Genomic DNA, 17787 nt, shown 5'->3' with positions numbered 1-17787 from the left:
TTGTTCCTTCCCTATTCTTCCCCATTGAGATGACACCAAATCCCTCTAGCTGCTCAAACCAAGTACCCGTATGTTATTCTTAATTATCTCTTTACCTTGCTTCTCATATGCAATTTGTTAACAATTCATCTTCAGTCTGTATCCATTATTCTCCCTTTCCAGACCACCAACATGTCTTGACTGTACTGCTACAATAGCCTCCCAACTCTTGTCCTACTTAAAATTCATTGTAAAAAATAAGTCTTGGCTGGGCACGGTGGCTCACACCTATAATCCCAGCACTTTGGGAGGCCCAGGCGGGCGGGTCACGAGGTCAAGAGATGGAGACCATCATGGCCAACATGGTGAAACCCTGTCTCTAGTATAAATACAAAAAAATTATCTGGGTGTGGTGGCTCGTGCCTGTAGGGAGGCTGTGGCAGGAGAATCGCTTGAACCTGGGAGGCGGAGGTTGCAGTGAGCCGAGATCGCACCATTGCACTCCAGCCTGGCAACAGAGCGAGACTCCATCTCAAAACAAAAGAAAACAAACAAAACAAAACAAAACGATGTAAAACATGTCTGTAAAACATGTCAGATTTCGTGTTCAGAAGTCTTACATGTCTTTTCATTATGCTAAGATAAAACCCAAATGCATTTTCTTGGTTTCTAAAGCCAAGAAAATAAGAGTTGCTTTCAGCAACCTTGTTTCTCCCGCCATGCTTTCCCCCAGCTCACTCTTTTTAGGCAAGTCGACCTGATTTTCTTTCTGTTAGTCTGTTTCTGCTTCGTGGTCTGGCTTTCTTTCTGTTAGTCTGTTTCCACCTCGTGGTCTTGGCCCTGGCTCTTCATTCTGCCTGGAATGCTCTCCACTCCAGATCCTTACTAGATCTTAGCTCAGTCATCACCCTCGCAGGAAGATCTTCCAACCATTCACCTGCATACACCTATGGCTACTCCCTAGAGAACATCATTCTGTTTTCTTCACTTCCTAGCACTTATTGCTTTCTGAAATTATCTACTTTGATTGTTTATTTCTTTCTTTACTCTTACTAGGATACCTAGGTCATTAAAGGAGGGATATTTCTCTCTTATGTACTGTTATAAACTTAATGCTTAGGCTGTAGAAGTTATACAATATTTGAAGAATAAATCGTTAAATGTATAACATTTTTGAAGAAAGATAATTGTGGGATCCATTTAGTTTGCAAACATTTGATCTGTGTGTTAGACAAAAGGCCATGGTAAAGGACGAAGACATATTTTATAGGACTGTATCCTGAAAAATAAATAAACTTGAACCAGTTATACAAGACTTATGTGCAGGAAACAGGTACCAGTTATATTTAGAAATGGTAAATCACCTTCTAAGCATAACTCAGAGCACAATATGTTAGAGGGTAGAGAGAGAAGTGCGTCTTAGATATTGGTAATCATATTAGGACTGACGCCATCCTTGATTTTTCTTCTGGGAAACAGCTCAAAATGACTATTTAATGTTTACAATGATATCTTGCATCTTGCCAGTAAATAATATAATAGACACTAGGAATCCAAATTGTAAGATGAACAAGTCTTTATAGAGGGAGAGCCAAATACACAATAAATAACACAAGGTGGTAAATGCAGTAATACAAACATACATACCATGCATAGGAGTGCAGAGAAGGTGTGCTTCTCCGAATGCAGTCACCCAGAAAGTCCTCCTGTAGAAAGGGATATCTTAAATGGTGCTTAAAGGAAAAGTAACCAAAGGCAACTAAAGATTGCAAGGAGGTCCCAGGAAAAAGCAAAAGAACCAAAGGTACATAGGCACAAAAGTAGCCTGCCTTCCTGGGAACTTCCAATAGTTTGCTGGAGCACACAGTTAGAAGTACTGTGCCATGGGAGCAAAGACTGAAGACATATGCAGGTTCAAGGGCACAGAGCCCCATATATGTCATGATAAGATATTGGGAAGCCACTGGGGAGCTACTGAAACTTTAAGCAGGGAAATAAAATTGTCATATCTACACCTTAGAATTTTGATTTTTTTCTCTTCTTTTATCTTCTCTTCTCTTCTCTCTCTCTCTCTCTGTGTGTGTGTGTGTGTGTGTGTGTGTGTGTGTGTGTGTGTGTGTGTGTGTGTGTGAGACAGAGTCCTGCTCTGTCACCCAGGCTGGAGTGTAGTGGAGTGATCTCCGCTCACTGCAGTCTCTGCCTCTCAAGCGATTCCCTGCCTCAGCCTCCCGAGTAGCTGGGATTACAGGCGGGCTCTACAACAGCTGGCTAACTTTTGTATTTTTTTGGTAACAACCAGGTTTTACCATGTTGGCCAGGCTGGTCTTGAACTCCTGACCTCAGGTGATCTGCCTGCCTTGGCTTCCCAAAGTGCTGGGATTACAGGCGTGAGCCACCCTGCCCGGTGTAGAAGTTTGATTTTGATGTCAGTGTGGTAGATGAATTTGTGGGAAGCAAAACAAGATAGAGTTCAATGACAGTGAAAAGTTTATTGTATAAGCTATATAAAAGAAAATGTTGAAGGTTTGAAATCCGTTAGTGGCAGTGAGGGTGTACAGAATGAAACTATTTGAGAAGTACACAAGGCAAGTCTTACTTTCAAGGCAGTTTATGTAAGCTCATTCAATTGTCTCAGTGTTCTTGCTATGTGTGGGTTATAGGATTTGGAACATATGATCAATCTGAGCACACATCAGTAAACTGAATAGGATTATTAAAATCCACAAGCATTTTACTAGTGGAATCTGTGATATTTTCTAGCTACTCTTGCTTGTTTTATTTGAATTTTTGCTCATATCCTATAGTAAAGATTTCAGGAAATATATTTTTATTTGCCTAGAATTTTAGCCTTTTAGTTTCTTGACTCTATTGCTCATATTCTTATAGTAAGAGTTTCAGGGAATGTATTTCTATTTGTCTGGAATTTTAGCCTTTTAGGTTTTTGAGCCCCTCTTTTGCTTATGGGACATAGTATGAGACAAGATGAAATGATACTTCTATTCCCAATTCACTGATGGGGAAAATGAAGCAAAAAATGTTATTTACTCAAGGCTTCTGCCATGTTTCCTGGTGGAATTATGGCTCAGACACAAATTTCCTAATGCCTGTGCTGCTAACTTCTCAATAGAACACTATATTAATTTATCTTCTTCCTGAGTGTTTTTCCACAAATCCCATAGCCTGTGAAAAGATTGTTTTAGGGAAATATTATTTTTAATATAGCATATTTTGTCAATGTAGGACATGTGACTAGTACCTGCTGAAAACCATCTCATGATCCTTGTGTAAGAACTAATTAACACTAGAAATACTATTTTCCTTGCTCATTAAAAACATAAATGTCTCAGAAAGTAAAAAATTATTCCTCCCTAAATAAACATACATGCCACTCAAATTTTATTCCTCTACCACTTGCCGTATCTAAACCTAGTTAGATACTTTGGTTTTAGGTATAATCTGACAGAACAGATACAACCAAGATCACATTGTGATTCAGAAGTGGAAAATTCATAATTCATGATGATACCAATAAAAGATAGATTTAGCTTTTTACAGGATGTTTTTGGCATTTTATTCTTTCATTTGAGGGGAGATCTCACCAAAATATGTCTTTCATGGTACATTGTGTTATTTACTATCTGTGATGCATATTCTCAGGTTACTTTAAACCTAGTCTATAGATTCAAAGATATCCCGTGTCAGGTCTCTAAAAGTAAAAAGCAAAATGGGTACTTGTGAAGGCTGATTCACAGTACGTAGTGTAGAGGGGAGTGCCTTGTGTATTCACAAATTATCAACGTGAGCATCAGATAAGATTTCCTTTAGTCACACACACCTACCTTCTTACTAGGAAGATCCATATACTTGAATAATTGTTCTGCTTGGCCCAGGTTACTTATCAGTCCCTTTATTGTAATATTTGTAAATATTGGGGCTCGAGAACTGAGCGGAGCTGGTTGAGTCTTCAAAGTCCTAAAACGTGCGGCCGTGGGTTCGAGGTTTATTGATTGAATTCGGCTGGCACGAGAGCCTCTGCAGAGAGAGAGAGCGAGAGATGGAGATGGGCAGACGGATTCATTCAGAGCTGCGGAACAGGGCGCCCTCTGATGTGAAAGAACTTGCCCTGGACAAGAGTCGGTCGAATGAAGGCAAACTCGAAGCCCTCACAGAAGAATTTGAAGAACTGGAATTCTTAAGTACAATCAACGGAGGCCTCACCTCAATCTCAGACTTACCAAAGTTAAAGTTAAGAAAGCTTGAACTAAGAGTCTCAGGGGGCCTGGAAGTATTGGCAGAAAAGTGTCCAAACCTCACGCATCTAAATTTAAGTGGCAACAAAATTAAAGACCTCAGCACAATAGAGCCACTGAAACAGTTAGAAAACCTCAAGAGCTTAGACCTTTTCAATTGCAAGGTAACCAACCTGAACGACTACCGAGAAAACGTGTTCAAGCTCCTCCTGCAACTCACATATCTCGACAGCTGTTACTGGGACCACAAGGAGGCCCCTGACTCAGATATTAAGGGCTACGTGGAGGGCCTGGATGACGAGGAGGAAGGTGAGGATGAGGAGGAGTATGATGAAGATGCTCAGGTAGTGGAAGATGAGGAGGGCGAGGATGAGGAGGAGGAAGGTGAAGAGGAGGACGTGAGCGGAGGGGAGGAGGAGGATGAAGAAGGTTATAACGATGGAGAGGTAGATGGCGACGAAGATGAAGAAGAGCTTGGTGAAGAAGAAAGGGGTCAGAAGCGAAAATGAGAACCTGAAGATGAGGGAGAAGATGATGACTAAGTAGAATAACCTATTTTGAAAAATTCCTGTTGTGATTTGACTGTTTTACCCATATCCCCTCCCCCCTCCAATCCTGCCCCCTGAAACTTACTTTTTTCTGATTGTAACATTGCTGTGGGAACGAGACGGGAAAAGTGTACTGGGGGTTGTGGGGGGAGGGAGGGCAGGAGGCGGTGGACTAAAATACTATTTTTACTGCCAAAAAAATAATATTTGTAAATATTAACTGGGATACTAGCTTTGTAGAATGATTACTATTAATTATTCTCTCTCTCTTTTAATTTTTTTTACACATTTTATTCTTTTAAGTATAGTCCTTTTAGTCCAAGGAAAAGGCACTACAATCCACTTATTAATGCTTGCTACTATGTTCAAGTAAAATAAGCTCCAGGATTTAACAAAAAGAGGAAAGAAAATATTTACAATGAAAATGTTGCTAAAAATTTAAAACAAATTACAGTAAATGTATTGTTAAAGCAAATTCTATTTTTAAAATTTATTAATAAGGAAATAATTTGCTAAAGCAAATTTTTGGAAAAATAATGATGTACTTTATACTTGATTTTATTTATTAAAACAATGATTTATAAGCTTCAAATATCTCAGAATTTTATTTTAATAGCATGTTGCAAATTATTTAAATCATGCAAAATCATTGCAAAGAAATAATAAAGCATACCTGGGGACATTATGAATATAGTTATTTTAGCAAAAACAGTGTGGAAAATATATATTGTACCTTAGAGACTGTGCATCTATACATTTTTTATTTAAAAGCTGAGCAAAAATGCATTGAGACAAATAACTATCATTGTACATTGAAAGATACAACCAGCAACAAGTCAAATAACATGAATGAAACTAATAGTAACATAATTAAAAACTAATGAAGACTAGTAATTAAATGCTCTCATCAATAATACCTTTATCAGTCAAGGCATTCATGAATATAATGATTGCTGGAAAATTTTAGCATTTCAAGTATATTTATGTTGATTTTTCTGCATTAATTTTTGTTTTTAGCATAGAATTGGAGACCTCAATAAATTCTAGTAATAAAGCAGTTATTAGTATCATTTTTTAAGTCCCAATAACTCACTTAACTAATATCATGTATAAAAATAAAAGCATATAGAATTTCAGTAAAGACTCAAAAAATGATTTATAAGTTTAGATTAATTCAAAACCCAGTAAGAGTAAACTCTAAGGTGTCCAACAAGCTAGGGACCATATGTGAAGTGTCATTGGCTTATCTTTGTAGAACTTTATTGCTGGTCTGTATAATCTTCCTGGTCTGTTTTAGTTAGAAATTCTCTTATTTTATAGATCATGAAAGTGAGACTATCAGGGTTTAAATTCTAGATCCCAAGCACAAGTCAGGGAGTCATAGAGCTAGAATGAGGGCACAGATAGTAATCCAGGGTCTCTTCTAATGCACAACGTGAGAATAACTTTCTATTTTCATTTGTCTGAGAAATTGTGGGGATAAAAAGATCCTAGAGAACGTGAGGTATATATCTTACTTAGTTTGATTATATTTTACCCAATAGCTTTGTTTAAAATATTTATAATATCCGAATATCACATTTCCCATTAACGTAAAAAGTAAATTTTCTCTTTTTTAATCCTTTTTTATAGTAGCATCAGAATTCTGAGATCTTACATGTAAAATTGCATTTGGAAAAATATTTTCTTTTTGTTTATTTGGTAAACATATGAGTGCTGATTACAAGAAAAAAAACAATTTTCTAGGTCTTGTAGAGAGAATACAAAGATTTAGTAAATAATAAATCATGACCTCAAAGAACTTAGAGCTAATGAGTGACTATAAAAAAAAAAAAAAGACATGGATGACGCTGGAAACCATCATTCTCAGCAAACTAACACAAGGACAGAAAACTAAATACATCACATGTTCTCACTCATGAGTGCGAGTTGAAAAATGAGAACACATGGATACAGGGCGGGGAACATCACACACTGGGGCCTGTCAGGGGGTGGGGGTCTAGGGGAGGGATAGCTAATGTAGGAGCTATTTCTCTTATTAGGAGAAATACCTAACGTAGATGACGGGTTGATGGGTGCAGCAAACCTCCATGGCACATATATATCTATGTAACAAACCTGCATGTTCTGTACATGCACCCCAGAACTTAAAGTATAATAAAAATAATAATTTTACTTATTATTTAATTAGTATAACACAATTTACTTTAGAATTTCTGAAATATTAAAATTTTGAATGTCATTATTTGATATCAAATAGTTAAAACCATGCTTTTCTCCCTTTTGAAAATCCATTAAATGCGTCATAGAACTTGACCTTAACATTTGATATTAGTCAGTGCTATCCTGCTAAATTTTATTATAGGATGACAGCATACAATTAAGAGATGCAGGCTGTGAGTGTGAAAAGTTAATTAACTGCAAGATTTTGACAGACACCAGGTATTAAACACTAAAATGAAAATAGGTTTTTGAAAAAAAATTAACTATGTTTTATTTTGTATTACGATGGTAAGAAATGTGAAATGGGATGTTTTCCATTAGCTGGATTTGTTCATCCATCATGATGGTTCTCACATTATGCTCCCAGTGAAGTCATCATGCCTTTCCCACCTGCGGTGCCCTTAATCTGTTTCTTAAAGTAATTTTAGAAATTAGAATACTGCTGTGGCATTAAAATTTAATACTTTGTTGGTGCTATAGGCAGAAAAAGCTAAAAGAAAAAAATCCACACAATTAAAATTAAAATTATGTTTCTTTTTCTCTTTTCACAGAAAAAAATGGAGCTTGTGTGTAATGTAGTCATGAGAACAAACATTTTAATCTATGATTCACTATAATGCAGTGGGAGTGTTATACCTTATTGTGTCTCTACCTCAGTTTCCTGATATTTTTATGTGGTGATGATTCTGGTTGACATTACCCACTTTTGAGAGAGATAGTTCATTCTTCCTAATCTTGAACCATAGTCATCAAGAACTTTAAAATGAGTTTTAGACTAGAATGTGCTAAAAGCCCTAGAACATTAAAGCTGCTTACTAATAACTTCTAACCACAGAAATGAAATTTCTTAGGGTAAGTGAACAAAAGCCAGTTGCTTCTTAGAGACAGCTTGTTTATTACAAGAATCTTTGGAAATTATCTGACAAACATTGGACTATTGGTCTGAAATTTATAGATCTTTGTGCATTCTTGTTGACAGATGCAGGGTGATTTTGGACAGCATTTGTTCATTTACCCACTCATTTTTTAAATGTTTCTTATGTCATAATAATTATTCTATCACTGAAGATGAAATAATGAGCAGACTAGGAAACTGCCCTCATAGAACATCCATTGGATTGTCAATGCCCAGGCGGCCAGCAGCCGCGTTGACACATGAAATGTATTCCATTTACTCAATTGAACAAATCCAAGTGAAAGAGGCATTCTTACTGGAGGTCCTCATTATTCCAAAAGAAGCTCTTTCCTGTTCTGTGTCATGAAGCCAACAGACAAAACCAAAAGTGAGAGTTAAGCAGTGCAGGTTTTATTCCAATGGCCATGGAATTGGATAACTGGGAGCATAGCTCGCAAATCAACTTCTCCGCTCCTGAGAACTGGGAAGTTACGGATGTAGGGTATCTTTAATGGAGGTGTGGGGCATTAAGAACAAGCAGAAGAATAGTCATGCTTTTTCTTGGAAAGGGACTGAGATTTTCTTGGAACCAAGGAGAGTTCTCTTTTTTGTTCTTTTTTGGCATCTTCCGAAAAAGGTGATTCACTGTGATTGTCAAGTGTCATGGCACCAGTGGGAGTGTCATTTAGTGTGAAAATTGGATAATAATGAAGCTAGAGGTCCTTCAGAGGTCAAATAAGCTGCCTAAGAGGTAACCTCTGACCACAGGCATCCTGTTTCCTAAAAATAAGCAGAGTTAGAGCTGAGTAAGAATTTAGCTATATCACACAGGTGCAGGTATTTGGCAACAAGAGCCGGGTAGGGATACAGATAAGTCACATAGGCACTGCAGTCGGTAACAGTATCCTCCCTCTAACCATTTTCAGAAACTCAAATTGTGCCTAGAACTTTTCATAAGGAATGCTTCTTCCGAAAAGTGCCTAGCAGAAGACAAAGGTCATTGGCATAGCAGCTGCAAGTTCCTAGTATAGTGGTTTGAATAATTTCTTAAGGGGAAGAGAACTTTCTGGCATGCCTAACTTGAATGCACCTCTAAAAATTTTATAAATGTTTCATACTTTTAAATTTTATGATTTATTGTTTTGTTATCTTGTTTGGGGGAAGAAATCCAATATTACTACAGAAATAGATAGCCCCAGGTGCTTCAAGAGTGACTGAAGTGTTTTTTAATTCCTTGTATATTCCAAAATTATAACTTGTAACTTGCCACTTGAAACATTAGGACAAGAGGAGCCCACTTTATTCTATAGTGTCCAAAAAGTCTCAGTTAATACTTGTTGAATGATGGAAACAAGAAGGTCAGAGATCACTAACTTTTTACTTTGCTGGTATTGGCTGCCTGAATGATTGACTCTCTTATGAGGGCTCATGATAGAAGAGTTTGCATCATAATGTTTACTTTGAAGCTGAGCATAATTAATCAGTTTGTGGCTTTAAAAGCTAAATTCTCCTAAACTTATATAAGTAAATAGTAAATTCTAAGGTAAAAGTAAAGCAATGATGTATGAATTTAAAAGAATATTGTTTTAAAATATAATCAACAAATTCCTGGTTACAGACACGATGAACTTTTAGAGTAAACTATGAATAAATATAATCGTATATTTAGCAATTTAAAAATTAAGGTAATCTTTATAGAAATTCTGTTCTGTTTTTAGTAATAATTATGCTCTTAATTCTTGGGAATGCACTGCAATGTCAGTTTTCTACCTAATATTTACTTAGTGAGGTACAATCGTTCTTGAGATTATTCTTGTCATTGGTTTGTTTTATGTAGGCTTATTAAATTTTAAGTTGTCATATTTTACCATTGGTCGTGTTCTAGTACTAGTTTCCCCAAATAAACTAATATCCCAAAAGCAATTCCTGAGTCATAATTACAATGATAAGAATAGAAACACAATGTTACAACACATATGATATACTAAATATTTATCATGAATAGCATTTGAGTAAAAATATAGGATGTGAATATGTCTCTGTCAGCAAGTGTGATTGTAGAGATTTCAAAGAAATCCATTTAAAAATGGGGCAAATAAGTATGACTCTCAGAAAACGAGACTATATTGGATTCCAACAATCCATTTGCCTCGAGTTTTTAACATATTACTTATAAAACTTTGCCAAATCATGATTTTTCAGAACAAGTGCAAAATTACATTTCCCTGTACAAACTTGATTAACGCCATAATTGTTTGTAGAGAAGACACACAACTTTAGAGCCATCATTCAAAATTGCATTCCTCAAAGCAAAAAGAAGAATAAATGATACTATTTCCAAAAAATTTGTAGAGACAATTGCAAAGATAATTACAAATATTATACTCAGAAAACAAAATGAGTTATTGGCAACATTTCTTTGTTAAATAACAATGTGTGATGACACACTAAATTAATGACATATTCTGTAAAAGCAATTACTTTCTAATATGTATTCTAACAGATACTGTATTTTATAGCTGTATTAATCAATTAATACGCAGAGTATGAATTTGCTCTTGGCATTTGTGCAAACACAGCATAAGGGAGGTATGCAATGGTGATTCAACTTCAGCTATATGAGGATTAAGAAAGAACATATTTACTTTAATTAATAAAGAATTTTGCATCGATGTTCAATCCATACTCTGAATCTTGTTTACATTGCATATTGAAGAAAATGGTGAAAATTATTATTATGATCCAATCACTGTCAGACAATGCCATTCTTTTCAGTATGCAAAGAGATTTGCACAATTCTGTGGATCTATCCTGAGGTCAGCTGACCATTGAGGGGAAGACAATTTCCCGAGTGTTTGCAATGAAACAAACAAACAAACACACAACAACAACAACAGAGAAACAACAATAAAAACAATTGCTTCTTGATACTAAAAATACAAAAAGGGGTACCATGATTTCAAGAGACATGCCCAGGTGGCTAGCTCAGTAATGTGTCCTCTGCCCTAAAAAGTCTGAACCTGTTGCTTCAAGACTGAAGGAGAAAGACTTCCTATCATGCAAATATAAAAGGATTTCATATGAAGATGAAACTCAACAGTCAAAAGTTGGACATTCTCAGATAGTCTTTCTAAAAATTTTTCCTTTGGGAAAGTATTCTTTTTAGACCAGTGCAAATAACTAACATTTATTGGCATCACTTATGGCAGAAAAAACTTCCTACACCAGATGAACATGACCCAGTTGTTAAATAGAACATTTTGAAGGTGAACACACACCCTAACCCAGGTTTTTTACCCACTTTTTAAGATGGCCAATTCTTCTGCCCCCCACCTGAAGACATGTGAGCAACTGCTAATGAAAAGCTGTAAACAGCCACTTGGGCTATAGCATTTTCAACTCCACTCTGAGGTGACAATTCTAATTACATTTAAGACTTGACTTCTCTCATTTTTTTTCTAAGGAAAGTTCCTGAGTCCAGTATTTACAATATTACAGCAGTAGCAGATCTGTGTCTACAACTCATCTTTTTCTGCCGTATCCTCTTCGTGGCTGGGAGAGGGCCTGCACTTCCATAGAGTTTGCTGATAAGTGGCTGAACAATTTCTTCCAGTTCCTTCTTGTTAGCTTCGAAGTCTTCAATGTCAGCAGCTTGGTGGCTTTCCAGCCATTCAATCTTTTCTTCTACAGCTTTTTCCATGGTGTCCTTATCTTCAGAGGAAAGTTTACCTCCCAGCTTTTCTTTATCTCCAATCTGATTCTTTAGAGAATAGCCATAGCTTTCCAGCTCATTTGTAGTATCAATGCACTCCTTGAGCTTTGTGTCTTCCTCAGCAAACTTCTCAGCATCATTAACCATCCTTTTGATTTCTTCAGGTGTCAGGTGATTCTGGTCATTGGTAATTGTGATCTTATTTTTGTTCCCTGTACCCTTGTCTTCAGCTGTCACTCAAAGAATACCATTCACATCTATCTTAAAGGTGACTTCAATCTGTGGGACCCCACGAGGAGCAGGAGGAATTCCAGTCAGATCAAATGTACCCAGAAGATGAATGTCTTTTGTCAGGGGTCGTTCATCCTCATAGACCTTGATTATGACACTTGGTTGATTATCAGAAGCTATAGAAAAGATATGAGACTTCTTGGTAGGCACCACTGTGTTCCTTGGAATCAGTTTGATCATGACACCTCCCACAGTTTCAATACCAAATGTAAGGGGACATACATCAAGCAGTACCAGGTCACCTGTATCTTGATCACCAGAGAGCACTCCAGCCTGGACAGCAGCACCATGCACTACAGCTTCATCTGGGTTTATGCCATGGGAGGACTCCTTGCCATTGAAGGACTTTTTAACCAGTTGCTGAATCTTTGGAATTCGAGTAGAGCCACCAAGAACAACATCATCAATATTAGAATTCTTCAAATCAGAATTTTCCAACACTTTCTGGACAGGCCTCATAGTAGACCGGAACAGATCCATGATTAGCTCTTAAAATTTGGCCCGAGTCAGGGTCTCAGAAAAGTCTTCTCCTTCATAGAAGGACTCAATTTCAATTCTTGCTTGATGTTGAGGAGACAGGGCCCATCTGGCCTTTTCTGCCTCTAGCTGGAGTTTCTGCACAGCCCTATCGTCTTTCCTGACATCTTTGTCAGTCTTCTTTTTGTACAACTTGATGAAATGTTCCATGACACGCTGGTCATAGTCTTCTGCACCCAGATGAGTATCTCCATTAGTGGCCACGACTCCGAAGACACCATTGTCAATGGTGAGAGGAGACGCATTGAAGGTTCTGCCACCCAGGTGGAACAACAGGATGTCTTCTCCCCCTCCCTCTTATCCAGGCCATAACCAATAGCAGCTGCCATAGGCTCGTTAATGATCCTCATAACATTTAGCTCAGCAATAGTTCCAATGTCTTTGGTTGCTTGGCATTGGGCATCATTGAAATAGGCTGGTAAGGTAAAAACTGCATGGGTAAACTTCTTTCTCAAATAAGCCTCAGCGGTTTATTGCATTTTAGTGAGAACCATGGCAGAAATTTCTTCAGGAGCAAATGTCTTTGTTTGCCCACCTCCAATATCAACTTGAACGTATGGTTTAGTTTTCTTTTCAACTACCTTGAACGGCAAGAACTTGATGTCCTGCTGCATAGACAGGTCATTCCACGTGCGGCCGATGAGCCACTTGGCGTCAAAGACCGTGTTCTTGGGATTGGAGGTGAGCTGGTTCGTGGCGGCATCGCCGATCAGATATTCCCCTTCAAGAGTGAAGGGCACATAGGACCGCGTGATGCGTTTGCTCTGATTGTTGGCGGTGATCTCCACGCAGCCGGTCTTGAACACACCGACGCAGCAGTAGGTGGTCCCCAGGTCGACGCAGACCACCGTGCCCACGTCCTCCTCCTTGTACTCGAACCGCGCCTCACCGAGTAGCAGCAGCATCGCCGCCACCAGGGAGAGCTTCATCTTGCCAGCCAGTCGGGCAGCACAGGCAGGGCGTCGCAGGCAGTGAAGCCACCGGCCGCAGCACAGGAGCGCAGCGCGGTTACCCGCCTCTCACAATTGCGAAACACCCCAGTCGGTCGGTCTGTCTGTGCTGTCTCGGCCGGCATCGAGAAAGTATTTTTGTATATATACTTGATCGTATGTAAAAAACACAACCAAACTTGGCAAAAGCAGAGAGAAATAATTTCTGGGACTGTAGGCAGTCAAAAATCAGATTTGGATCCTCTATGTCGCCCTCAGCTTTCGAGTTTTAATTGCCCTGCTCGCTGACTTGGCATTTGAAGGAGTGCTAGAAATGGCCCTTAATGGAAAATTGTAAGAAAACACTCAGAATGTCTGAGCCCATGTTCAATCTGAGTATTCTGAAGGGCTTTACACTGTTAGAAATAATTGCCATTTACAATAATTTATAGGTTTACTAGATTTTCTAATTTGAGATTTAAAGAGTCAAAAAAAGATGGGGAAAGTGACATGCAAAACAAGCTGTCTGCCATCAAGGCTGAATAGACCTATGTTGGTGAAAATAGTTATAAATCATATAATTCCTATAATTATATGAAACAATTGTGACTAGTCACTTTTAAAGGCTATGCTTTATTTTTATTACTAAAAACATTGTATTGATTTCTCTTTATTTACCTACAACTGGGATCCGTGTTGTCAAGTGCTCAAGGAGATCCTAAGCAGCAGCAAATATTGCAGCTGCCAGTTGTCCTTGCCAGGCTTCCATAGATTCAGTCAGTGAGGAGACAACACACCCGAATGATGTAGCTGTTTATTACTCACAGCACAGCAGACCGCATGAGCTTCAAGTTCACATCAAATCCCCATCCCCCCAGGTCCTATGGGGGCGATGTGGAGGAAGCCTGGGTAGATACTATACACATGGTGGGTCTGTGCCACAACTGAGGAGCCTTGGAAATCCAGACTTATAAGGGGACTTCAAGCAAACCTGCTCATCCTCCACTTTAGAGAAAGACGTTATTCATATTTTCTTGGTCAGGAAACCAATCTGCCTCTGATCCAGAGGGAGACACTTTCTCTATCAACCTGGAACATCTCCAGGAGAGGAGGCAGACCTAGTTTTATGACCCTGGTGCACAAGCAAATCTGCTCCCTGTCCCCACAACAGCTTTGTAGATTTCCTCGAACAAAGCTGTCAATGCCTTTTTCTTAGAGGATGAGCAGAAATACCAAATCCTTGGAGACTATCTCCCTAACACACAAGTGCACCCGGTGCCCATAAAAGGTGTGCAGATGCTGAGGGTTGAGCAAGATCAGAAGATTATGTGCATTTCATGCAAAAAAAAAAAAAAAAAAAAAGATTGCTTCAGCCATAGTTGAAGGCAATTGATACCATCTCAAGTCATATTGCTTTTAATAGTAATAATACTTATAAATAATTGATTCACAAACATGGAAACTACTTTCGACACCTTAGACATACTTGCTCTAACCTAGAGTCTTTGGTTACATTCCTCTCTAGTTTTGGGATTTAGTCACACACCTTCAAGGCCCTGTCCACAGGTAGCGTACTTAAGAATAGCCATTATATTACAAAGAACCTGATAATATCTAGCTAATTAAATGGTAGGAGATAAGAATGAACTCTTCAGAGGTCTTTAGCTCAAAACTTAAAGAGTTCTTAAATAGCTCAACATTGCCCTGAGGCTTTTATTCATGTGAGCTTCTGTCACTAAGAAAGTACAGAAAGACAGATCTGAGCAAAATCTGAGTTTTTAACTGGGAGTGGGAGAGCTTTTCCTCTTCACCTCAGATCATACTGTTTCTGCTTTTAAGAATGGAACAGTAGGGTCAGATAACACAAAAGGCACCCTTCCAAATAGAAGCCAAAAAGATTGCACTGGCTCATAGAGTGCATTGCTGCTTGAATAAAAGTAAGTAGCAGAAAGTTAGAAGTGAGCAGTGTATTGGTTCTCAATTTTTTACAAAATAGAATCACATAGAGCATGGCTAAATGATATCAATTCTTTGAGGATGACAGTTTTTTTTAAAAAGGAGAGCCATTCACCAAAGTAATGATTAATTGACGCAATTTTTCTACCCTTAAGGAGATCCTGAATTTAACACATTATTCACGTTGGTGATTATGGGGCTTCAAGATTACTGCATTTTCAAAGATTATTAAAACCAGAAATTGGCTGGGCACAGTGGCTCATGTCTGTAATTCCAGCATTTTGGGAGGCTGAGGCGGGCAGATCATCTGATGTCAGAAGTTCGAGACCAGCCTGGCCAACATGGCAAAACCCCATCTCTACTAAAAATACAAAAATTAGCTGGTTGTGGTGGCAGGCGCCTGTAGTCCCTGCTACTCTGGAGGCTGAGGCAGGAGAATCACTTGAACCCAGAGGCAGAGATTGCAGTGAGCCGAGATCACGCCACTGCACTCCAGCCTGGGTAACAAGAGCGAGACTCCATCTCAAAACCAAACCAGAAATTGGCATTTGTCTTATTAAACCCTCAATAAAATCATAGACTCTTGCTAAGAACTTTAAATATTGTCTTGAAATGTTTTTGTGTCTGTGTGTGTGTGTGTGTGACTAGTTTTAATATCTTCTACAATTTAGAAGGAATTTTAGTGTTTACTTTTTCTGAAAATAAGTAATTTATTTTGTATAGATCATATAGGTATCTTCTTATCTCAATGGGAAAAAAAAAGTCTACTTTTAAACTCTCCAGAGTTTGTAGCAAATATTTGAGTTAATAGCTCTTCCTTTAGATAAGTGAGCCTCAGATGTCATGAAAACAAACATGAAATTTAATCGTAGAAATATATTGCTCTTCAACAATCCTTATGTCTCTAAGTACTTAATGTTGTCTGGCAGTATATATTACTTTATAATAAAACCTGTTTTGCTAGTATATGGTAACATATTAGATAAAACTTATTTGACGTGTGCAGAACTCAAGACTGGTTAAGTGTGGAAAGAAATTTTCCAAATGAAGTTATTGGATATAGTGATGGCAATATTTTTGTCTTTTAAATAAAAGATAAATTCAATCAAAAATAACCATTCACTCAGATGCCTTATGTGTGTTACAATGTTTATCTGAAAATATTAATATTAGAGTCTTAGCTAAAACTAATGTAGTATGCTAATGCAACATACAGCAAATACAAACACAAATCACCATCAGAGTTGAGGTTTACTGATATTTTTGCCCATTCCCAACACACATTCTGGGCATCAAAATATAATTCTTAAAGAATTTTGTGAGGAAAATAAAATGAGTTTGTCTAGAATGACATATTTATATTGTTAATGCACATTTTTAAAATTTTGTTTTGCTTTTTAAATCCTTATGTCTCATTAAAATTGTGATAAGATACAAACAATATGAAATTTACCATCTTAATCATTTTTAATTTTATAGTTCAGTGACATTAAGTACATTCACTTAGTTGTGCCACTGTCACTACCAGCCATCCAAAGAGCTCTTTTTATTTTGCTGTACCAATATTTTTAGACAACATACTCTATGCAGGTTTGGGTATTAGGATCCATTTATAATCACTCAGAATCTTGGAATTACATTTAGGCATTATGGCTAGCTGAGACTACAAGGACAGGTCTGATGAGGCTTGGGCCTTTCCTGTGTATCTCAAATGGTCAGGTCAACATTGGGAGTTGATCATTACTTGACGGGCCATACCACCAAGGGAATTCATGTTTGATTATGTTATTGTTTAAGCATATTATTCTGTATGAGTCTTTATCAACTAATTTCTATGGAGGTTTGTTTTCTATCAATAGGTTAGGCAAACTTCTTGCTACTATTTAACTGGTATAACCCTTTTTATTTCAGACACAATCCACGTCCATCAGTGCAGAGTGTATCCTTTTGTGTTTTGTGTATGTAACAATGGACATGTAACTCTTTTGGCAGAAAGAATTACTTTCTCTTCAATGTGGAAGCTAAAAGTGGATAACTATTCACCAAATAGGTGATATGGAAAGATTGAAAAGAGGTATGTGGCAAAAGCATATAGATAATATTTGAGGGAGATACTGTTTTCTCAGTTTATTTCAAATCAAATCTTGCAAATTTGTACCTATAATCAATGGGGTGAGTGAAGGGATAGAAACTGTAAATGGAAAACTGAAGAATTATATCGGGAAAAAGTTGTAAAATCTCATATTGTGGTGTTGAGCAAACCAGCTTTACACTTTATGAGTTTCTGCCACTGTTGTATCGAGCAATACCTATATCTGAACCTCAGGGTTTTTAAAAAATTTCTTATGTTTTCCCATTATTGCCTCCCTCCCACCAAGGAATTATAGATTTCATACAAGACTTTGAAGATTGTACTCCAAGAGGCTGGAATGTTCTGAAGCGAACCTCTTCCTGGAGCACTTTCATT

The 17787-nt window shown here is 37.6% G+C and overlaps 1 protein-coding gene and 2 pseudogenes across 4 annotated transcripts in view; 2 read left to right on the top strand and 1 right to left on the bottom strand.

Annotated features, from left to right (window-relative positions):
- Positions 1-17787, top strand: part of MARCHF1 (membrane associated ring-CH-type finger 1) — an 852478-nt gene that overhangs the window by 180996 nt on the left and 653695 nt on the right. The gene's annotated exons all lie outside the window — the stretch shown is intronic.
- Positions 4008-5088, top strand: LOC100969788 (putative uncharacterized protein ANP32CP; annotated as a pseudogene).
- On the bottom strand, positions 11076-15967 carry LOC100969435 (endoplasmic reticulum chaperone BiP-like; annotated as a pseudogene).

This window comes from Pan paniscus, chromosome 3 (assembly GCF_029289425.2).
Source record: "Pan paniscus chromosome 3, NHGRI_mPanPan1-v2.0_pri, whole genome shotgun sequence".
Taxonomy (NCBI): Eukaryota; Metazoa; Chordata; class Mammalia; order Primates; family Hominidae; genus Pan; species Pan paniscus.
This window is presented reverse-complemented; position numbering and strand designations above follow the sequence as displayed.